Below are 25,130 nucleotides of genomic sequence, written 5' to 3'. Positions count from 1 at the left end.
AATAGCATTTCTAGCTATACTAACCATGATTTGTTTATCTTGCTGTCATTTTTGCTTGTATTTGTTTTGACACGCTGTCTTTCTCTTTTATATAAAAAAAATCTTTTTTCTTGTTTAATATAAAACACGAGTGACTGTGTTCCTTCAGCATTCTGAACATATCCTGATAAGCTCGCTGCAGTATATTTGTCAGGCTTAAAATAGCTCACAGTGAAAATTCATTTGTGTCAGCCGTAATAACTTACAGCTTCAGTGCTCTTCACTTCCTTTGTCAACAGGTTGAAGGGACAAGATTTGGAGCAAGCTAGAGAAAGGTAAGGAGATTAAATCTCCAGACAGGTGTAAATCAAAGAGCCTTCTCAATGTTGTTGCTTTGGGAATTTTGAATATGACAAAAAAAGGGAATGAATAAATCATGGGAGGTATTTACAGTATACTAAGCTGTTAATTTTAATTAAATATATTTTCTTGTCCTAGTCTGACCCTTTTCTTTGCTTTGGCTTTACACACTCATTGAAGAGCTATTGGGATATATATCTTGGCACCAAATCCTCAATTATAGATAGTTAACTTATTATAATTTCACACTGAAGAGCAAGTGGCTGAGTAATTATAGGAATTTATTTTCAGTGAAGTAAAATTCTCATTTTTTATGGGGAAACTTGGTAACAAGTTGATGTATGTAAAAATGGAAGGCATAAACAGACTTCAAGGCTGCATTTTAATGTTTCAGTGAAAGTTTATTTTAAATCCCAGAAAAAATTAGAGATTGGGGTCCTACATTATTTTAGTAATGCATGTAATTCACATAAAAATATTTTGAACCTTTTCATCTGAATCAAGTGATTGGGCAAAACAGTAATTTGAAATTTGATTCCCAGACCTCACATCAACAGAATATAATATTTGGTAAAGAATAGGGAAATGCAAATCAGTTTGAATTGATTTCTCCTTTTTCTGATCAAAGTGATTCTGTTCAGTGTCTGTATCAATTTGTAATTGAAAACAAAGATCTAGAAAAAATTTGCATACATTTTAGTGTCACTGCTTAGGAAAGACATGTTGTTGTTTTTTTTGCTGTGTTGTACTGAAAAAACAGGATTACATTCAAAAGTAATTATGTTTCAGGTAATACAGCATATAGGTTTAGGAATTCTATATTAGGTTATTCCACCACAGAATACTATTTCTGTGGAGATATAGTTCTGTTCAGTAGTGGGATTCAAATAATTTAACAACCGGTTCTCTGCCCTAATGACCAGCTGGGTAGGTGTGGCTTGGTGGTCATGTGATCGGGTGGGCGTGGCCAACTCAACGTCACTCAGGTCGATGGGCGCTTTGCCTTAGCAGTTACAATGTAATAAGGGTTAACCAGAGAGGTAGTTTCTGTAAGCAGGGCAATAAAGATTAGGCTAGAAACAACACCAGAATGTTTCCTTCCTGCCTTCCTTACAGGATTAGTCCTATAAAGTGAAAAAAAAACAAAATAAGATTTCTTATTCTTCCAACAACCAGTTCTCCAAACTGCTTAGAAAGTTAACAACTGGTTCTCCTGAATAGGTGAGAACTGGCTGAATCCTACCACTGGTTCTATCTAAATAATTTGTCCTGTAAGTCATTCCCATATTGTATTCGTGTCATTTCTGATGCTGTGGTTATCAGTTGTCTGCATCTAGCAACCTGATAACAGAATTACTTTTAGGATTTGAATATATTTTTATAAAGTGTCAATTGCGTTTACCTTGCAACCACAAATTGTTAGTTAGAAGCAGTCTTTGATCACTGTTGTATTTTAAAAAATCAGATGATTTTTCCTTCCTTCCTTCCTTCCTTCCTTCCTTCCTTCCTTCCTTCCTTCCTTCCTTCCTTCCTCCCTCCCTCCCTCCCTCCCTCCCTCCCTCCCTCCCTCCCTGTTACACAATTGCGTGATCCCTAACTTTAGGATATTATGCCTCTGTGAACACCTAAAATATTTCTTTTCTCCTTGTCTTATGTCTCATTCAAAACTTTTGTCCAAGGGCAAATTCTTCTTCTTTTAATATGAACCAGACTGGCAAGGCCACTGTGTACACAGAAGGATAAAGATATACTCAGATTACCCAATATGTGTTTTGCAAAAGTTGACTTTTAAAGCAAAGTTGCAACATGTCACACAGTTTTGCAACACTGGATGGAAAATGAGCACCTATGTTGAAAAGACATTTCTCTCTTGGGTGGTTGCCTTGGAACTACTTCTAGGGTATTATAAAAGTCCTATTCATGCATTCAGATGAATAATGGGAATTCAAAGTGAGGAAAGCACTGGTGATATATTGATTATGTCCATCTTCTACAGCCTTTTGATTTTGGTTCATTCTGCAAAAAAATGCAGATTTGAATCCTGTTCAGCTTAACATGCTTAGGGTTTCCAATTGGTTGAAATTGTCAGTTATGAGGCAAATTATAAACACATTCATCTGAGTGTTCTTAGAAACCCCCAGACTACTGCACTAATTGTGACAATTAGTGACAATCAGAAGTAGAGCTGGCATGCATGAATATAAGGAGGGCCAGATTATATTAATAGGACCATAAACAAAATGAAATACCATATTTCTTTTTACTGATCAGCTGTGACTGAATCCAGGCTAGATTCCATCCAAATGATAGTAATACAAGGATTTTTATTGTCCCCCCTCCCCCCCTTTTTTTGGAGTACTTATGCTGGAACTAGAAGTAATGAAGTAATGGAAGCTCCCTGAAACTGTAATCAAGAAAAGCAGGATATGATGTGATTTCCTTGTTCCTACCACATAGGGTATTATCTGTCACCGCATGCATATGTTTCTTTTGGCGACATCTTTCCTCAGAAAAAGGATAAGTTGGTCTCTGGGCCACCATGAACATTTAGGTTTGGCTCAAAAAAAATGTAAGTCTAAGTGCTATTGCTAGTGCTATTAAACTCCAGTTCCATAAACAATGGAATCTTTCTTCAACACTGGTGATGCAACACCATCTTCCATTTTCTTTCAAGACAATAGGCTACATTAAGAATTTTCAAACTCCCCTCTCTCTAGCTTTCTATGTCTTTTGAAATCATATTTGTTTGTTGAATGGCAGGGAAAGTCCTATGAATAAGACCATATAGTATTATTTGGTAACATTCAACTAAAATCAGTCTTCAGTCCCAGGAAATATGGTTAGACTGTAATATTCTAATCATTTCTTGATAACAGTATTTATAAAATTATGCACATTAACTTTATATATAGGTAATGTGTTAAACTGTAATATATAACACAAACTAAAGTTCTTTTAATATAGTACAGTTAGTGAAGCATCATATTTTTGTGTTTCCTATGAGTATAAAGTTAAGCTTACTTATGCAGTAATATTAAATAAAAATGAATTATTATTGTTGTTATTTAAATTTAGGAGAAATAAGATTATAATGTAATGGATCAAAATGAATAGAAGAGGGCAAATATTGGCCAATCTGTATAATTGTTTCAGATCTGATCATTGATTTCAAGGAAATGAACTGAAATGTTGATTAACTTTGCAGATTGTGTTTAGAATTTAGAATTTAGCTAATAGCTTAATTGCATGCTTGGAGAGCTTGATACTAATGGACAAAATTCTGTATAAATTTAGGATCAGTTCATGAAGGGTGCAGTGTTCTGGGCATCCTATAATGATGTATATTTCCAGAATAGAATAGAATTCTTTATTGGCCTTAAGCTCACAGTGTACATATAAACAGCAGGTAATCGGTTGTAGGTCATAATCATAGTTACAACAATTAATCATAAGTTACAAACAAGAATTGATAGGCCATAAGAAACCTATAGAAAAACATGGTAGGAAAGATGAGAAGATGAAAAAAGATGAGAAATGAGACAATGCTGTGGGAATTAAGTGTTCAGCATGAGGGAAAAAAGCTCTTTATGCCTGGTTGTTTTGGCATGCAACCCTATAGCAGTGTCCTGAGGAGAGGAATTGGAATAGATTATGTCCAGGATGCAAAGGGCCTGTAGATATTTTCTCAGCCCTCTTTCTGGTTCGTGCAGTATACAGATCCTCAATGGAAGGCAGGGTAGTCACGATCAGTGGTGGTTTTTTGTTTTGCAGTCCTAACTATCCACTGAAGTCTGTACCTGTCCTGTTTGGTTGCTGTGCCAAATCAGACAGTTATTGAGGTACAAATGACAGACTCAGTAATTCCTTTGTAGAACTGAATCAGCAGATCCTTGGGCTATCTGAGCTTCCGCAGGAAGAACATTCTTTATTGTGCCTTTTTAATGATAGTTCTAATGTTAGGTGTCCATTTCAAGTCCTTGGAGATAATAGAACCTAGAAACTTGAAGGTCTCTACCATTGATACTATGTTGCCTAATATTGTAAGAGGCGGTAGAATAAGAGAGCTTCCTCTAAAATCTGTTATCATCTCTACGGTTTTTAAGAATGTTCATCTCCAGATTGTTCCGGCTGCCCAATAGGACCAGTTGATCTACCACCTGTCTATATGCAGACTCATCAACTTCTCAAATGAGACCAATGACTGTGGTATCATCTGCAGACTTCAGTACTTTAACAGAAGGATCCTTCGAGAAGCAGTCATTAGTATAGAGAGAGAAGAGCAATGGAGAGAGCACACAGTCCTGGGGGGCTCCTGTACTAACTGAACGGGCATTCAACGTGATTTTTCCCTAGCTTCACCTGCTGCTTCCTAGTCTTTAGAAAGCTTGTGATCCATCTACAAGTGTGGCCAGGCACAGCTAGCTGAGTCAGTTTAGAGAGGAGGATTTCAGGAAGGATGGTGGTGAATGCAGAGCTGAAATCTACAAAAAGGACCCTTACATAGTTCATTTGGGGATTTGAGATGTTGTAAGATGTCTTGAATGCCCAAAGAACTATGCAAGGGTCCTTTTGATTTTGGTTAATAAATTCAATATTAGGAAGGATGCCTATAGAACATAATACAGAGATATTCAGACATGCAGGCGCATCATTTGATTATCTATAGTTAATAGATAATATATAGTTGCTAATTCACATGTGAATTTTGAAGAAAAAAACAACACTGCATTAGAGAAGATGTCAGGGGATAAGAACATTCACCCAACTACTTATGTATGATAGTTCACCTATTGGCTCACCATTTATCAGGAAATGAAAATGGGTATGTTAACTAGAAAAAAGCATGTGACAATTCTCTCTCTCTCTCTCTCTCTCTCTCTCTCTCTCTCTCTCTCTCTCTCTCTCTCCCTCCCTCCTTTCTCCCTCTCTCTCTCTCACACACACCCCTAGTCTCCATTTCTGCAGCCCAGAAAGTTTCCACAAAAGATTTCGTGTGGCTGTTTCTCCTAATACTGTTTTATGACAGTATTTAGCAGTTAATTTAGCAACCAATTATGTAACAATGCATTTTACGAACAATACATTTTATGAATATAATTTTTCATAATGTACATACATAATGTACTACAGAGTACATTCTTTTTTTTAATAATTTTTATTGAATATAAATATTAAAAAAGACATACGTAACATATACACAACGAACATTTATACAACATATACACAAAAAGAATATAATTTCTTCTAAAGCATTTTTTCAGAGTGACGTTCTACAATTCTACTTATAATATATTCCTTCACCTTTCTGTAATCTAATAATATTTTTATTACATATATATGTATCAATCGGTAATATATCCCCTATATTTTTTGTGTATTTCTAATTTTTAACCAATTATACCAACTATTCCATATTTTATAATAGTCTGATTCTTCTTTTTCTTGTAATTCTTTGGTTAACCTATCCATTTCAGCGCATTCTAAAATTTTCCCTATTACTTCTGTTTCACTTGGTATTTTTTCTTGTTTCCAATTTCTTGCATAGATTATTCTTGCAGCAGTTAATATGTGAATTGTAAGATATTTAATATCCTTAGGGTATGATTTGTTAAATATTCCTAATAAAAATGTTTCTGGTTCTTTTTCAATCTGTGTTTTTGTTATTTGTTCCAACCATTTTTTGATGTTAGACCAAAATTTCTTTGCTGCCGGGCATGTCCACCATAAATGATAGAAAGTCCCTTGTGCCTTTTTGCACTTCCAACAAATTGGGCTATTTTTAGGTTGTATTTTTGCCAATCTGGTTGGAGACATATGCCACCGATAAAACATTTTCAGTTGGTTTTCCTTGTACGCCGTTGCTTTCGTTAATTTTAGGTTTTCCTGCCAGAACTTTTCCCATTTTTCCAAAGGTATTGTGTGTTTGATATTTTGAGCCCACTTAATCATCGTTTCTTTGACTGTCTCTTCTTCCAATTTATAGCGTAGGAGAAATTTATAAATTCTACTAATTAATTTATTTTCTGAATCTAATATAATTTTATCTATTTCTTGTTTTTGATTGTAAATTTCATATGTTTTTATATGCTCTCTATATTTAGATTGTATTTGAGTGTAAGTCCACCAGTCTATTCCTCTGTGTAAATCTGTCTCCAATTGTTGTTTTGTCTTTAGTTTGCCTTGATAGTCAATTATATCTTTATATCTAATTATTTTTGTCTTATCTGTTAAATTTGGGTGTCTAATTGATTCCGCCGGTGCTAGCCAATTTGGTATCTTCATATAATGTTGTTTTTTAATTTTAAGCCAAATTTGTAATAGTGAGTTCCTTATTGTATGTGTTTTAAAATATGAATGTGTTTTGTATTTCTCATCCCACATAAAGGAGTGCCAGCCAGTTTGAAGTTTGTGTCCCTCAATTGTTAAAGTTCTAGAGTCCTTTAATTCTATCCAATCTTTGACCCACGATAGTACTGCTGCTTGGTAGTATATCTCCCAGTCAGGGAGTGCAGCTCCTCCTCTATCTTTTGTATCCTGAAGCAGTTTAAATTTTATTCGTGGCCTTTTCCCTTGCCAAATAAATTTAGATGTTATTTTATTCAGCTTTTCAAAAAACGGTTTATCTATTTTAATTGGGGTGACCTGAAACAAATATAGAAATTTAGGTAATATAATCATTTTGATAGCCGAAATTCTTCCTAGGAATGAAATGTGTAAATTTTCCCATTTTTCTAAATCTTTCTTTCTTTGTTCTAGTAATTTATCATAATTATTTTCTTTAATTGCTGATGTTCTTGTGGATAAGCAGATTCCTAGATATATTTTTTTGTTGTTGTTTGAATTTGTATATTATCTATCAAATCTTTTGTTTGGATTTCCGTAAGGTTTTTAACAATTAGCTTCGATTTATTTTTATTAATTTTTAGTCCAGCCACTTCTCCAAATTCTTCTATTTTTTGAAACAAATTAGGTATAGATTCCATAGGATTTTCTGTCAAAAACACTAAGTCATCAGCAAAGGCTTGAACTTTGTATTCTTCTCTATTAATCCTTAAACCTTCAATTCCTTGATCTTCTCTAATTTTTTTCAACAGGGTTTCCAATGATAGAATATATAGTAAGGGGGAAAGTGGACAGCCTTGTCTAACTCCTTTTGTTATATTAAATTTGTCTGTTATATCATCATTCATAATTATCCTTGCTGATTGCTTGGTATAGATTTCTGCTATAATTTTCCCAAATTTTTCCCCAATTTGCATATTTTGTAGTTGTTCAATCATAAATTTCCAATTTTGGTTATCGAAGGCCTTTTGGGCGTCAAGAAAAACCAACACTGCCTGCTTCTCCGGGTGTGATTCATAGTATTCTAAAGCATTAAGTATTATTCTCATGTTGTTCTTTATTTGGCGTCCCGGCAGAAATCCATTTTGGTCTGGGTGTATATATGTATTTAATACTAATTTAATTCTTTCTGCCAAGATTGCTGCAAATATTTTGTAATCGGCATTCAATAATGAAATAGGTCTATAGTTTTGTATTAACTGGAGATCTGTGTCTTCTTTTGGAATGATTGTTATTATGGCTTCTGTCCATGAATTTGGTATCTTGGCTTTCTCCATAGCTTCATTATATAATCGCAACATATTCTCTCCCAATACTTCTTGCATTGTTTTATATATTTCTACCGGTAGCCCGTCAGGACCCGGTGTTTTATTGTTTTTTTGCTTTTTCAGTACTTCGTCTAGTTCTAATTTGGTTATTGGCCTATTGAGAATAATTCTTTGTTCTTCTGTGATTTTTGGCATTCCTGATTTCTCTATGTACTGTTTTATTTTATCTTCCTCTATTTTCCCCTGATTATATAGATTCGCATAAAATTTCTTAATAATATCTTTTTTGGCCTCTTTACTATGTTGAATTTCTCCTTTATCATCTTTCAATTGGTATATCATTCTTTTTTTCTGTTCTTTTTTCAGTTTATAGGCTAGCCATCTGCCCGTTTTATTTGCGTGTTCAAAATAGTTTTGTTTCGCCATTTTTATTTTTTGGGCTAGTTCTATTTGGTTTATCAAATTCAATTTATGCTTAATCATTTCCCATTCTTCTCTTATTGTTTTGTTCTGGGGCTTTTCCTGGAGTTTTTGTTCTATTTGTTTTAGGTCTTTCTCTAATTTATCTAATTGTTTTTTCTTCTCTTTATTCTTTTTCCTCGTATATGCTATTACTAGGCCCCTTATATATGCTTTTAAAGTATCCCATGTGTTTTGTAAAGAGGTTTCCTCTATTTTATTTATCTGAAAGAATATTTTTACTTCCTTTTCTAACATCAAATTAAATTCTTTTTCTTTACATAATCTTTGGTTCATTGTCCATCTCTTACGTCTTCTTTCCCCTTTCCAGTTTATGAATAGTGGATTGTGGTCTGCCCATTGGTTTGTGCCTATCTCAATTTTTTCTACTTCTGTTTTGATACTTGGGGTCATCCATGCCATGTCCAATCTTGACCAGGAGTTATGCGGATGGGAGTAAAAGGTGTATTGGGCCTCTTCTTCATGTGTTTCCCTCCATACATCTGCCAAGTTTAGTTCTTCAGCCATAGTAAAGAATTCTTTTGGAAGTATTTCTTTTTTCTTTTGTTTTTTTCCCCCAGTTTTGTAGTCTTTCTTTGCATTTACTATTGCATTATAATCCCCTATTACACAAATATCATCATATTCTAATTCTGCTAATTTTATATGTAGGTCTTTAAAAAAAACCTGTAGTTTTTGGTTAGGTGCATAAATCCCTACAATTAACATTTTCCTTTTTCCTATTTCTAATTCAACCATCACCACTCTACCTTGCTCATCGGTATAAACTAGTTTAGATTGTATTTTTTCTTTTACGTAAATCACTACTCCTTTTTTCTTTTTTGGGGCCAGAGATAAATATAATTTTCCTAATTTGGGGTTTTCTAGGATTTTTTGATAATCTTTTTGAATGTGTACTTCTTGCAGACATATTACATCTGCTTCTAATTTTCGTAATTTTGTGAAAATTTGATTCCTTTTCTTTGGGGCATTTAAGCCATTAATGTTTACTGAAAAGAGTTTGATCTGTTCATCCATTGCCTATTATATCTGTTTTTTGGTGTTTCTTGTTTCCATCCGTTCTCTAGGTTTTGCACCTTCTCTCTGTTCTCTCTCTTTTTCTTGCCTCTGTCTTATTTCTTTTTCTTCCTTTGTTTCTATTGGTTCTTCTTCTTGACTTTTACTATCTGTTTCCTCCTTACTTTCCTGTTCTACTTCTAGTCTAAAATGTGTGTTATGAAATTCTCTTGCCTTTTCTAGAGTATCTATTTTATATCTTTTGTCTTCCCACGTAATTAAGATCCCCTCTATTGGCAACCATCTATACATTATCTTGTATTTGATCAGTAGTTGTGTTAAAAACTGATATTGTTGTCGTAGATTTCTTACTCTTCGGGGTATCTGTTTTAAGATTATAATTTCTTTTCCATTATAGATCACCGTTTCTTCTCTAGATTTCTTATAGGCTTCATCTCGGATTGATTTTTTTAAAAATTTAACATGGACTTCTCTTGCCAATCTGTGTCTTCTTATATAATTTGTTTGTACACGATAAGTTTCTTCCAATTGTCCTTTTATTTCTTCTGGCTCTTTTTGTATCATTCCTGCAATAATCTCCACCATCTTTCCTTCTAAGTCCTCATTTTTTTCTTCTGGGACATTTTGAAAACGCAAGAAGTATGAGGCCTTTTCCATTTCGAGCATGGCCAAGGAATCTGACATTTCTTTGTTTAGTTGTAGGGTTTTTTGTTCCATTGCTTCTACTTTTAATTCCACGTGATCTATTTTTGTTTCCGTTTTCCTAATTCTCTGTTTATTTTCTGCTATAGAATTTTGAATGCCCCCAATTTTATCTTTCATGGTCTTAATATCTTCCTTAACTTCTCCTAATTCATTTCTGATCTCTGCATGGAACGTTCTCATTTCTTCCTGATTTTCAGCTATTTTTTCTTGTGTTTGAAGCAGTGTTTCCTGGATCTTTTGAAACATATCTTGTATTACATTAGGTGCCATTTCCAGTTTTTCTTTTTCTTTTTCTTTCCCCATCATGCTATCTATTGTTTTTTGTTGTGAGGGGGAAGGAGTCATTACTAACGTACTAGTTGTAGGTTTTTTCCCTGTCTTTGTTATGGTGGATGTTGTAGACATTTTTAATATTCGTGTAAAGCTTTCCAACCTTAACATCAATTATTAAGTTATTCCTTAATATCTCTTTTCCCCTCCAAATACTACTTATACACCACACAACTTATATATAGTTATATTATATTATATTGCCAGTTATCCCAATTAAGCAATTAATTCTTGTTCACAGTATAAATCTATTTACTTATCAATCAGGATTTTAATTTAATTTTCTTAATTTTCTAATTAGCAATCTTTTCAGTTACCCCCTTTTTTCAATCAGTCTATCTCAGAGATATATAAAAATCAGTCTTTCGCTTTAACAATAATTTCTTATCTAACTACAATTCCACAATATAATTTATAGCTATAAAAATATTGTCAACTTATATATTTCTTTCAAATATTAAACTCATTAACTAATTAAACAGTTCAAAATTAATAATTCACTTAATTTTTATTTTCTTTAGTCCTTATTGTCTTCTTGCTTTACCTCTCTCAGTCTGTTCTTTCACAATCATGAAAAACGCAATCTGTGTCGTCTCAGTCTCAGTCTTTTTTTTTTTTTTTTTAATTTCTTCTCCCAGTCATCGGATCTCTGCATTCAATTTTCAAATCTTTTTTTTTTTAAACTTGAGTTCTTATAATCCAAAGTTATTTGTAAATCCAGAGTTCGAAATCCCGACAGATCTTCTGTATCCGTGAAATTCACCACTTAGTCCGGTATTTCAGTCTCTGTATTCGGTTTCCAATGTTTGGGGTTTGAATCAGTTATAATTCCCAAGATCAAACAGCTTGTCTCTATATCCACAAAGTCCACAGGCTGCTCCCTTTGATCAGCTGTAAAGGTCCGCAGTCAGACCGCTTCGAGCGCTATTTCTCCTTTTCTTATATTTGCTTAGTCATTCTATGGGATTCTCTCTTCCGCGCTATAATTATTCCCCCTTTTTTCCTTCTGCTCTTGTATCGCCGCTGTTGTAACTCACTTGTCTTTCTCTGATTCGCTCGCGCGTCCCATTTGCCGTCTCTGTTGTAGGTGATCTATCTGACAGTCACTCGGATTTGCTTCCACTTTTTGCTTCGATCTAGGCGGGCGCCATCCCTCCTGTCCGCCGATAAGGCCGACTTCTTCTCCACCAATTTAAGAGGTTGATCGCTCGACCTCCCTGATGACAGCGCAATACCAGGGGGCTTCGCGAATTCCTCTTTAATTTCCCGATCCCTCCAAGTTCGGGAATGCCCCTAAAGAGCAATTAATGAGGAAATTTGGGTTTCAGAGACGGAGCCTCCGTTTCCTCACCCATTCGTGATGACGTCACCGCCGGAAGTCCAGAGTACATTCTTATACACATTAGGGATCTGGAGTGCAGAATTCAGAAAAGGACATTTTGACAAATAACTCTGTGTGGTTCATGTTTGAAATTTTGAAATGAGATCATCTTTTATTTTAATATGAACCCGAATTCTTTCCTTCACCCCCATGTCCCTTGTGAATCTTTCAGTAATATGGTGATACGTATACTACTAAGGACTAGTAAGAGAGTGATAGAGGGAGAGAAACAGGGAGAGAGAGAGGGAGATAGGGAGAGAGCAACACAGAGAGAGAGAGAGAGAGAGGGAGAGGGAGAGAAGGAGAGAGAGTGGGGGGAGACAGGGAGAGAGGGTGGGAGGGAGAGAGAAAAAGAGATGGGAGGGAGAGGGAGAAAGAGAGGGAGAAAGAGATGGGGAGAGGGAGAGGGAGGGAAAGAAGAGAGAAAGAGATGAGAGGGAGGGAGGGAGAGAAGGAGAGAGAGTGGGGCAGAGAGGGAGGGTGGGAGGGTGGAGCGAGAAAGAGAGAGAAAGAGAGAGAGAGAAAGAGATGACGGAGGGAGAGGAGAGAAGGAGAGAGAGTGAGGGAGACAGGAAGAGAGAGGGTGGGAGAGGGTGGGAGAGAGAGAGAGAGAGAGAGAGAGAGAGAGAGATGAGAGGGAGGGAGGGAGAGGGAGATAGGGAGAAAGAGAGGGGGAGAAAGAGGGGGGAGAGGGAGGGAGAGAAGAGAGAAAGAGATGAGGGAGGGAGGGAGCAGGAGAGAAGGAGAGAAGTGGGGGGAGACAGAGAGAGAGAGAGGAGAGAGAGAGAGAGAGAGAGATTTATCTTTCAAGAGAATCCTGCTTTCTAAGATTCCAAAATATTCAAATGTAGAATTTTCCTATTAGTGGAACTGAATTAGTTTAAGGGTGCAGTCAAAGCTTGGTTTCTTTTCCCAATCAGCTTCCTAACTTTTTGATATTGAGAGTAATCAGCTTTACAGGATTTATTTAGAGGTTTTCACAAAATTAAGGAACCTAAGATTTTATGGCCAAGTCTCTGTATTACAATCATGTGTCTTACCGGAATCTACCATGCAGCTCAGACATAGACTCTGAGAAACATTAACTAATTGCACATGGCAGTAATAACAAGGACAAATAATAGCCAGGCCTAGTTGTACAATCGCAGCAGAACACCACTTGCCCTGGGCAGCCTCATGTGAGGTGGCTGCTTATTGCACAAGGGATTCCAATTGTGATAACCGTGTCCTGTGTGCAGTGGACACAGTTTGCATTCTGGTTTTGTTGGGTTTTTTTTTTTGCTCAAAAAGCAGACAAATACCCTAAAGCTTGCAGCTGTAATAGTACAGATGATGCAATGGAAACTAGATCTTGTATTACCAAGCAGCAAAAATATGAATTTGTTGTCTTTCAAGCATTCGTGGAATCTCTCAAACAACCACGTAGACATGCCTGACAAGGGGTCAGCTTTTTGCTGTATTAAACAGCGCAGAAGAGATTACAAAACCAAGTTCTAGTCTTTTCTGCTGGGGAGGAAAAGGGTACTGGTCTGTCTTAAGAAGGGATTAATCAGGAGGCAAGGGAATGGTGGGCTCTGGAAAAGCACTCGCCAGAAGAAGGAATAGTAAAACTTTCCCCGTGTTCTTATAATTGTGACTGACAGATACAGTACATTGAACAGATACAATAAGTAGTACTCAGGAAAGCAACTCCTGATATTTGGCCATCTCTTTCCTCTTCTGATTTGGGACTGATTTTTCATGGCACCATTTCCCAAGCCAAAATGTTTTGATAAGTGAGTAAATTCAGTTTTGAAAGAAAAGCAATGTGATTCAGCTTTAAGAAAAATGGAATTGACTTGGGAATGGAACTCTGGCACTAACACACAAACACACACAAAGTTCTATATTGGAATTAGAAAAACCTGTCTGTAAAAAAAAAAAATACTTGAACCATCGCCTATAAACAGGAAACGTATATGATGCTAAAATAATGAATCACTTGCACTGTTTATCAAAGTCAGGAAAAAAGCTGGCTCTCGTAAACTAAACAAACATGGCTTTATGAAAGCAGTCCATGTGTTAGCTTTGCTCACTGTATGATTCATCACGTTCAGCTTGTTTAATGGAAAATACTTGGTACCCATAGGTGATTTGTTTTTAGATTTCAGTATATTTAAGCAAATGGCATCTATGCTTAAGTAATTTACAGTCCATTTTGTTAAAACTTTATTAGCCTCACTCATCCTTTTTCACTATGTTAGTGCAACTACGGTACAGAATTGGGGGAAGATTCTTGTCTTGTGACTTTGTCAGCAACACATCACAGGCATGGTGGAACCAAATGCATTTTTTAAAAAAAACACTGTCTTAATTTCATTTCTGAGAAAAGTGTTTGCTTATTCATAGATTGCCTCCCATTATGAAATAATAAGGTAGTTTACTACTCTTAGCATGTGTATTAATAGAGTTAGCCGGGGTGGGTTTCACTTACCTTTGCTACCGGTTTGCTCGTGCATGCCCAGAGCGTATTTGATGACATCCAGGCGGATGGGTGGAGCCTCCCGCCACTGCTGGGAAGTCCACTCCTGCCGAACCGGGGCAAACCGGTAGCAACGCACCACTGGAGTTAGCCATATCGTTTTTTTTATTGAATTGTGCCCCGAATTAAGTGGCACTGATGTCCCCAAAGTAGTCTCTCTGAAATTTTGTCAGAATTGGAATTTACTAGTGAACCAAGCTGAGCTCAGATGGGTCAAATATTTGCAATGTTAATACATTTAAATATATTCAAGCATTTAAATGTCATAAAAGGGCTGCAAAGTACTTCAAGTCTATGGATATGGAGGGAGGTCATAATGTATCTGATTTGGAGGCCTCACACTAAAGCTATAGAACTGAGCCCCAGTATATGGCCCTGGGTCATCCATGCACCTTTAGGCATCTTGAAATACCCACAACGGAGGAATGGTTGTTGAAGGAGACAGAAATGTCAGAGATGGCAAAATTAACTTTTTTGATGTAAGAAAGATCAGCAATAGGGTATCCGTGATTGGAAACCCCTTAAAGACTTTTAGCTGGGGAAAAAAAAGAGAAAAATGAACTCTTGAGTTATGGGTTTGAAGATTAGAATGAATAGCTTATGTAAAGAAGGAAATTATGATGTAATCTTGGAGTAAAGTGGGGGGGGAGTAAAATATAAATGAATTTATAACGGCTGTCAAAAAGTTTGGGAGCTGCTTTTTTATAATGTTTTCTTTTTCTTTGTGTTCTGTTTTCTTTCTTACTTATTCACTATTCTTTCTTATTAGTTTCTTTTCTAATATTCATACTGCTTTTAGCTTGTTAAAAATTTCTTCAATTAAATATATATATATATATATTAAACACACACACCCTTGGGCTTCTGCACTGCTGGCTTCCCAGTTCAATTTCTTTATCTGATTTTTTTTTGCTTTGGACTAGCCATGCCACTATGAGAGGGTTTTGATGAATGGGCAAGCCTTCTGTCCTCCTAAAAAGCAGACATGGCTCTCAGAATTTCAAATTCATCTACTGACCATTAAGCCCATCCCCCTTTGGCTGAGGGTTATTATTACACTTTTTTATCTGTCCTATTGTCACCGACCTTTGAAATGTTCCCACATTACTGTGAATCCATTATATGTCTTGGTATCGGTCTTTAGACAGAAAAAGGTCCCTTTGCCCTTCCCAATTCTTCCTTCTTTGGCAAAACAGACCCGGGAAGTTGGCATGTGATTGTACTGCCTAATTGCAGAAGTTGATAACAACTATCCCATAGCTTTAATAAAGTCCCTATGAGTCATCAATATAATTAATCCAAACCTATCAAATAGATATCTTACTATATTGGAGTCACAATATGTATGTACAGATCAGCGGTGGGTTTCAAATTTTTTAACTACTGGTTCTGTGGGTGTGACTTGGTGGGTGTGGTATGGCTTGGTGGGCGTGGCTTGGTAGGCATGGCAGGGGAAGGATACTGTAAAATCTCCATTCCCTCCCCACTCCAGGGGAAGGTTACTGCAAAATCCCCATTTCCTCCTGATCAGCTGGGACTTGGGAGGCAGAGAATAGATGGGGGTGGGGCCAGTCAGAATTTTTACTACTGGTTCTCTGAACTACTCAAAATTTCCGCTACCGGTTCTCCAGAACTGGTCGGAACCTGCTGAAACCCATCTCTGGTACAGGTAGTTCTGAACTTATGACCACAATTGAGCCCCAAATTTCCATTGTTAAGCAAGGCAGCTATTGAGTTACTTATGCTTCATGTTACGACATTTTTGTCACAGTTGTTAAGTGATCACTTCAATTGTTAAGTGAATCGTGGTTATTAAGTGAATCTGGTTTCTCCCATTGACTTTGCTTCTCAAAAGCCAGCTAGCAAACCAGAGGAGGCTAACTTTAGTTCTGCTAACAACTGTGTCATCCAGAAAATTTAAGTGGCCGGAGGCTCAAAGTTTCTTTGAGTTTAAAAGAGTTTACTTGTTAAGCACATTTTGAACATTGCTTTTTTATGTGGAGTAGGACATTTTCTGCATTTTGGTTCGAGCTGATCTTGTCTACAGGCTGTTTGTGACTGTTTGGCCATCTTTGCCTCAGCTGTGCTATTCCTGCCTGAAGACCTGTATATAGGAAATTGGGAAAAAAATATTGCTATTTTGTTGAAGCTCTGTAGAGTTAATGGGCTATGAAGGCCCATCAAGGCTGCTATGCACTTTCCTTTCTAACAAAAGAATAAAGGGACTGCAGTCATTTGATGCTTCCCCATGGCAACTGAATGTTTGGTCAGATTGGACATTGAATCTCAAATCTGTTGAAATTGAATCCTGTTGATTGAAAAGCTTAAATTTACCGCAGCAAGAATCACATTTGCAAAAAATTGGAAACAAAAAAATATACCCTCAGACGAAACTGTAATTAGGAAAATTCTAGAATGCACAGAGATGGATAAAATGACTATGGAGTTGAAAGAGAGAGGATTCGGAATAAAATGTACAGTTGGCTTGAAAATAGAAATCAGAACAAGAAATGTTTAACTTAATATTGATGAAACTTAAAGTAACTGAACAACATTAAATAAAGAGTGGTAAATATAAACGAACATAAATGTATAGATAAGAACAAAAGAATATTATAATGTGTATGTATATATGTTGGAGTAATGGTATTATTCTACTATTGAATAGTAAATAGAAATAGAATAGAGAACTACAAAAGCAAAGTATGTATATATGTGTGATTGTCTTTTGTGTTGTTTTTAAAGACAAACTGTTTAATAAAAGTTATTTAATAAAAAAATAAAAGCTTAAATCTCCACTTTGAACAGAATCTTCTTTGGAAACCCTTTTAAATTAGGGTTTCCTTGTGCAAATAAATATATGTGCAAATAAAATTGATTTACTTAATAGCGTGCTGTATTATTCATTTCAGGGGTGGGTTCTACTTACCTTTACTACCGGTTCGCATGCGCAGATTGTCCATTATGATGTCCGGGCGGATGGGCAGAGCCTCCCACCGCTTTTACTACTGGTTCACAAGAACCGGACAGAACTGGGAGCAACCCACCACTGATTCACTTCATTTTAATTTCACCCTGTTCCTGAAGTGGGGGTTCGACAAATAAAAGTAGAATGAATATAGAGAGTGGGTGTGAAGTTTCCGAAATATGCCCTAATCTTTCAGATGCTTAAATCTGATTCAAGATATGAAGGTGGGGGAAAGAAAATGGGAAATCTCCTTACATCATTTATCTGTTTTTCCTGTCTTAAAAAAAACCTCCATTTGACTCCTCCCCCTTTTAATCCTTTAAAAAAAAAACATTCCCATGCTTATGACAGCAGGAAGTATTCCTTCCTGTGGTAGAATGAACACACAACTATGTAAATGCACAATGTTCTGTGCCTAAATAATCATTCAATGAGGAAGTGGAGATATAAGCAACATCCATGATTTTTTTTATATATTATTATTTTTTTTTAGATATTAAAAAAGGGGAAAAAACTTTAAGGCAAGGTGATTTTCAACATTATTGTTGGTTTTTGTACACCTTACAAAATAAACAACCTCTCCCCCCCCCCCCAAAAAAGAAGAAACCCTGCCTCTTTTCCAGAGGGAAAACATTCTGTGATTACCAAAGTATGGCATTTATCTCCCCTGTTTCCCCCCAAATAAGACATCCCCTGATAATAAGCCCAATTGGGCTTTTGAGTGCATGGCAATAAGGCCAAGCGCTTATTTCAGGGTTCAAAAAAATATAAGACAGGGTCTTATTTTCGGGGAAACACGGTGTTTATCCATATCGGGAAACTGGAAAGATCACAACAGGAGATAATTTGGGAGTTCAGCGGGGATTCGAAGAATTTGGAAAAACCTCTACATCTCTTTTACATGCTGAAAGGATGCAAAGAACTGAATTACCCCTCAAGCTATTTTAAACATCCTTCTTTTCCAATTTGAACAATGAGAGAAAACAAAAGGAAGAACAGCAAATACTACTCCTTCCTCACCCCTGTTTTGTCAATCTATAACTAACAGGGCTTTGGGTTCATCAGAGTAATACTAACACACAAGACCACTTTTATGATCTGGGTGTTTTTGATTTTCTTGGGTGTACTTAATGTTAATGCCTCTTTTCGGGTTTTTAAAAAACACATTTTAAAATGGCAGAGTTACTTTGATGGGTCATTCTTTAACCTAAAGTCATTCTTTTAACTTGGGCTAAAATCATTCTTTTAGTCTAGGCTAGAAACCAGGAGGCCATGAGTTCTAGTCTTACCTTTGCCACAAAGGCAAGTGGGTGACCCTGGGCCAGTCACTTTCTCTCAGCCCTAGGAAACAGGCAAGGGCAAAACAACCTTGCCAAGAAAATTTCAGGGACTAGTCCAAGCAGTCTCTAGGAGTAAATATTGACTGGAAGAATTTCTCTCTATTTCTTTATATAAAAGTAAAATTTCCCTTCAGTCAGGCATAAGTTTGGGTGACTTTGTGAATATTAGTTTAATAGTTTTCTTTGGAACAGTTTAGAAGTATTTGTTATTCTCTTCTTCTGGGACATTTTCCCCCTTTCTAGTCTAGTTTACAGCCTTGGAATTTCCTGATAGTCTCCCATCCAAATACAAACCAGGTTACTAAGCAACTGTACTTCGATTTTAACCAATCTGGGCTAGGTGCTAACCACCTACCTGGGAATCAGTTTATATATGTTTCCTTGCTGATTGCATCCTTCTGCCTATATGCTGGGGATAATATTAGAGAATAACATTTTACTTCCAATGTATAAAATGCTCTGAGTAGCAACCTGCTAAACAATGAAAAGCACAATCCACGAACCATTTACGCAGTGAGTCACTGATTGTAACTTACCCTCAGTTAAGCCTTAACATAAAACGTATGCTTTTATTCTGACGACCATCATATTTCCTTCACTGCGGTTGTTAGACTTTCCACTGTGATGTCCTTTATTCAGATCATTAAATTGTAGGGGGGAAACCCCCCATTTTTGTTTCTGGCTATTTAAAAGGGCTATGCAGTTGCTTGAAAAGGTAAATTTGCTGCCTAATGATTTTTTTTTTCTCTTGATGCTGTGCTACATCGCTGCCCTTTGCCTCCCACGCTCGTCTCGTCGATACTTTATATTTAAATTTTTAGGTTACACAAATGCAGCGATGTGAAAATAAAGCAACCTCCCTCCATACAAAAATAACCAAACTGCAACCTTTCAACCAGTGCATACACATCCCTTGAGAGAGTAAAAATGTCTTTGGTTTGGCAGAAAATTGCAAACATCCACTGGCCTGCTCTCCCATCTGCTCAGTCATCTCTCCTGAACTGTAAAAGTGCAATATGTGGGAGCTGCAAAATCTGTATGCAAAGATGTATATTTAATTCAACTGAGATTTGCTGTCAGAGCAACCTTCCAAGCAGTGATGCAAACCATTAAAAAAAAAAACAACCGAAGGACAGTGGCTCTGCTGTATGGGCAGAAAAATTACAAATGGCTCCGTTTGATTGCCTAGAAATTGATACAAATGCAATACTGAAACAAATTTATCACTAATATGAACATTCTAAAGAAATAGAATTTCTGTAAGGCAAATATTTTAAGACTGTTATCCCAAGGATTCTGGCATTTCTTAAAGGATTTTTTTAAGCGAAACGTCAATGAGAAGAGCAAATAAAATTCCCTAAAAGTTATTTATCTGTTGTAATTAATTTCTTCCTATATTCTACACAAAGTACCACAACTGTATTTTGGATCTGAAATGGGATAACTCTGAGGTCCAGCAAATCTAGCTAATGCCCTGCATGAATAGAACATATAATCTGGAACATACCTCTAAAATCCAAATGTCATAATCTGCCAGAAACACTGAGAATACAGTTGACATAAAATATTGGTTTTCAACCAATCTGAGCTTGCAAACCAAGAGATAACTGGAGTGATTTTTTTCTCTCCTTCCATTCTCCCGTTTCTACCATGAATTTCTCTTTTGTCTCCCTTCTCTTTTCCACCTTAGACTCTAGTGTTAATTGCTTTCTGTACAGGAGTGGGTTCTACTTACTTTACTACCAGTTTGCAACAGGACCAGTCGCTTTGCTCACATGTGCGCATGCACTTCTGGCCACGAGCAGATCACCCATGATGTGGCGGGTGGGCGGAGCCTCCCGCTGGTTTTACTACTGGTTCTATAGAACCATACCAAACCGGGAGCAGCCCACCACTGTTTCTGTACCTTTGAGAAATATTATAATCTCCTAACCAGATTTGAAGACCCATATAAACACATTTACAAGCCCTAGTAGAGATGAGAACCCTGATTAGCTAAAAGTATCCAAGGTGGCTGCAAGAACAGACTAGCAAAGTTGGCAAAAACCCATTGATCCATTCATCCAAACCAAATAATAATAATACTGGACTGAGATTTTGGAATTTACACAAGCACCTGCCATGTAACATCCCAGAATTGACAACTGTCAATAAAAAAAGGCAAGAAAGTCTGAATAAGTACCTGGAGACAGCAGAAGAGAAGAGAAAAAAAAAATGGAGAAACTCAGAAAACACAACGTCTATGGAGATTCTCAGTCATCCAGGTCATGGCTGTCCCAAAGGTGCTTTTTTGAGAGGCAATTAGACTTTCTTATTTTTCTTAGAAGACATTGCCTCTCGAAAAAGCACCTTTGAGACAACTATGACCTGGATGACTGAGAATCTCCATAGACATTTAGCTGTGCCCTTTGGGATGAACACCCTTCGAATGGTGGGGAGAATGAACGGATTTCCTGAAAAATTGCAGACTACAGGAACCATTTGCACTTCAGTTTGAGATGCAGACAACACAACACAGACTCATCCAGAGCCTATGCCTGTGTTCAATAGTGAAGGAACACAGGGCAGAAAACATCCTGTAGAAAGCACAGCTCTACAACACAGTCCTTTCAGCAGTTCCAAGAAGGCTCCACACCCATTTGCACTACTCAGGTGACCTTGAGGACATAAACAAACCTCCAAGTGGCCTCAACGACTGTCTAAAACATGTGTGTCAAACTCACGTCATCATGGCGGTGTCACATTATTTATCAGGACTTTCTTCCCCTTTGCTAAACCGGGCGTGGGCATGGCCAGCGTGTGATCTTAAAGAATGATCCCTGGTCTTAAAGAATGCAAATGGCCAGCTGTCTGCAAGGAATATAAATCCTTCCATTCCCCACCATCCAGTCAGAGCTGAAGAAGCTTCTTCGATGACAAGTGAAACATCTTCAAAGAAAAAACAAGAAAGCCCAGTTGCCTCCTGAAAAAGCACCTTTGGGTCACAAAACCCAAAGATCTGCAAACAGAAATAGAACAACTGTGGCAAAACAAAGCAAAGACAATACCAACAGTAATAGGCACCTTTGGTGCAATCCCAAAACATCTGGAACACCATCAGCATTGACAAAATCACCATCAAGTCAATTGAAAAAGGAACAGGTTACATCGTGCAATGGTACCTTTTAACACCACCAAACAGCAATAGCTAGCTATCCCAGGTCCTTGAAAAGGATTTGATAGGTAGATAAAAATGCCAAATCCATTCTCAACATTTGGCTGACTGTGCAACCAACCATAATACACACATGCCATAATGGTAACAAAAGGTGTTAACAATTTAATGCTAATTCAGATATTCACACTGTGGTAGCTAGCATAAACTCAGATGAAGGGATGTAAAGGGTTAATTTGACAGATTCTTAAAGCCATAGTATTGCTAGGTTCTTGACTTCTATTTATTTCCCAAAGTTCATTTATCACTATGGTTTTTACTTGCAGTATAACATTAGTCAACTAAACACAAAAGCTGCTGTCTATCTTGTAGTATTCTACATGATATAATTCAGGCTGTGATATTATACTGAGAGAACAGATTGCTTAATATATTTTCTGCAGCTGGGGAAATACATCAGAAGACTTACTCCCATTTGAAAAAGTGCTTTCGTCTAGTGAGTGCCCATCCCTCTTTTGCAATAAGCAATAAGGGTGCTGGGAAAATGGCAACTTCCCATGGAGTCCAGGGTTTTCATCTGCCAAAAATGGTCACAATCACCTTATTCAGCCCTACAATAAAAGAACTAGGAAAAGACTCCTGTGAGAAATCAGTTTAAAGCTGGATTGCCAAATGGAAATAGTCGAAATGCTCAAGATAATGTGCACTTTAATTATATACATCCATGAAGGTTTCTACATTATCCTACACATGGGAAAAGGTGAACAAAATTGTTCTCAATCAAATTTGCAAAAGCCATACTTTTTCTCATGAATTGACAGATTTTTTATACAGCTGCATAATAGATTTAATGCCAGACAGTGGATCCCCACTTTCTCCAAGTGCCCTTGTATGTCAGAATTGCAACATAGTAGTAAATTCCACACCAAAGTGATATGTTTAGCAATACCACCTGCCTTCATTTACAGCTACGTCAATAGTTGTTTTGCAATGCCTGCATTGCAAAACAGTAGGTCAGGTTTTCGATGAGCCTAAGACTCAACACATACACAATATCATTGACACAACTTTCTGACAGTGATGTAGGTGAGTGCCGAAATGAAAAACAAAACATCCTTCTCCCCTAACTCTCAGTACTCTTGGTGAAAATTTTCCCATGTGGGCATTTAGTACACACACATCCTTTATGGAGTGAGCAATGTTCTTCCAATAATGAATGCATTACTATTGCCCATGGCATTAGTGACTATGTCAGCAATCCAATAACCGGAAGTGTCATCTTTGTAATAAAATAAAAGGATAGGGATCCTACTGACATTGGCTGGTTCTATTAGCATTTCATAGGCAGAGAATTGTAAATCTTCCTTCAGCATCTCTGAGGCAGGTCCCTATATCTATTTTTGCAGAAGTGTCCAGAGGGATGAGAAATAGTAGATTTCCTAAGATAATGAATAAAACGGAGGAGTAAATTAGCTTAGAGCCAATTTAAATGTGCAATTTGATGAGACAGTTTGATTTGATTCAGTGTGGTCTGAATTAATAAAATGAACCATTGAATTAGCTTGATCTGAAGAGTCATTTGGATAACGTATATGTGTGCACTTTAAAAAGTCCACTGAATCGTCAAATCGATTAGAGTCACTTCCCAAAATGAAGTGATCCATTTCAGTGTATCAAATCAATTTATCAATTGAATCTGGAAATTTAATTTCAAGTTTTGAAATGAGGCATTGTAAAGTCCTAATAAATAAAACATACAGCTACAGTAGCAGGATTTAAATCTCAGAAATACAGTCTCTATACAAACTATATAATATTGGCAAGATAAAGTTGCTTCAATGAGCTTAGAATGACTCTTCAATGGTTTTGTTTCTTCTGTTGCATAGTAATTTCTTTGTTGTATAGAAATACAACAAAGACTATCAAATAAGAACAAAAAGAGTAGCTGAAGACTCCACTGGCTCTCATGCTAGCTTTAACTTTGTAGCTGATTTTTGCCCCCCTCTTTAATCCCCCTCTGGATTAAACAAATGACAAGTTCTCGCTATCTGTGCCCTTGTTCATATCTATATTAAGATGCATAATGCATATCTATAATAAGATGCATAATGCAAAATTATATTATTGTTCAAAGTTTTAATCAACTTAAGAATTTGGGAGAAATATAGCAAATATTTATCATCACAACAAGCGTTCACAGACAGACACACAGACACACAGACACAAACACACACAAACACACACACACACACACACTTTGCCAAGCACATTTCTCTTTACCTCAGTGGAATGTTTTCACCCAGAAATGCAATTGTCTCCACAAAAGTTCATTGGAATCCTAGCAGATGGCATGGGACCTTTTCCTGATTACTCAGGAACAGAATCCGTCTGTTAAAATGAACTGCCTATCAAAGGAGCATGTATTTTTTATGGTCTGCCAATTCTTATGCACCTTTCATCCTTTTTTTTTTAAGCCTCCACCAAATGGTTGCATAAGTGACATTTCCCAATGTAAAAATAAAATAAAATAAAATCAGAAGGGAGGAAAATAAAATTCATTCCATGAAAGAGAAAACTGGAAGCTAGATTTATTTTTGTCTTCTCCTTTTGAAACATTTTTCAGCAGGCCTATAGGGAAGGAGGGGAAGCGTTGAAAATAGTTTCAATGGGTTTTCCAATGGGAATTCCTTTCTCTGATGTGATTACTATATACTAATAGTTGTCTCTTATCCACTTCAGTTTAGCAGAGGATGATTCCACTGGATTATGTACAATCTCCAGAAAAATATATTTGATTTTTTAAAATATATATATATAAAACAAACAAACTAGTAAACAAGTTAGAGAAGACTGACCATTGTCAAAATTCTAAAAATCCAGATTAAGAAAATTCTCTTGTTGGGCCAACTCTATGGTTATCTAGTAGCATGCGCATAATTTCAGTTTCTCCAGAATATTTCATTAAAACTTATTAAAAAGTACATGGGGGAATATTGAAGCCATGCAGCCATGCAGTCTACCTATTTTAATTGTCTTCTTCCACATTTCAACCTATCCTTGCAATTAAATGCAAACGTGATTCATCACTAGCATCAATGAATGAAGGTGAATATAAATATCCAAGGATATTGTTGCAGGATCCAATCTGGGTCAGTCACTGGGACCACAGTTTTTGTCTTCCGAGCTTTCAGACTCGTGTGGGAGCCCATCTTCAAGGAACTTCTCTGTAGTATCAACCTTTTGGTTGGCAGAACATTCTGTTGATGGCATAAGATGTTCTTTCCC

At 36.6% G+C, this 25,130-nt stretch overlaps 1 long non-coding RNA gene across 3 annotated transcripts in view; it reads left to right on the top strand.

Annotated features, from left to right (window-relative positions):
- The first annotated feature begins 242 nt into the window (after positions 1-242).
- Positions 243-25,130, top strand: part of LOC117674238 (uncharacterized) — an 83,253-nt gene continuing 58,365 nt past the window's right edge. For 2 of the 3 annotated variants that reach the window (XR_015731310.1, XR_004593771.3), the window contains exon 1: positions 243-314. This is a non-coding gene — a long non-coding RNA (uncharacterized LOC117674238). The remainder of the gene's footprint in view (positions 315-25,130) is intronic. The other variant, XR_015731309.1, reaches the window with a different exon arrangement.

This window comes from Pantherophis guttatus, chromosome 1 (genome assembly GCF_059756535.1).
Source record: "Pantherophis guttatus breed Tessera chromosome 1, ASM5975653v1, whole genome shotgun sequence".
Classification (NCBI taxonomy): Eukaryota; Metazoa; Chordata; class Lepidosauria; order Squamata; family Colubridae; genus Pantherophis; species Pantherophis guttatus.
The sequence above is the reverse complement of the archived record's forward strand: the minus strand, read 5'-3'. Positions and strand labels throughout refer to the sequence as shown.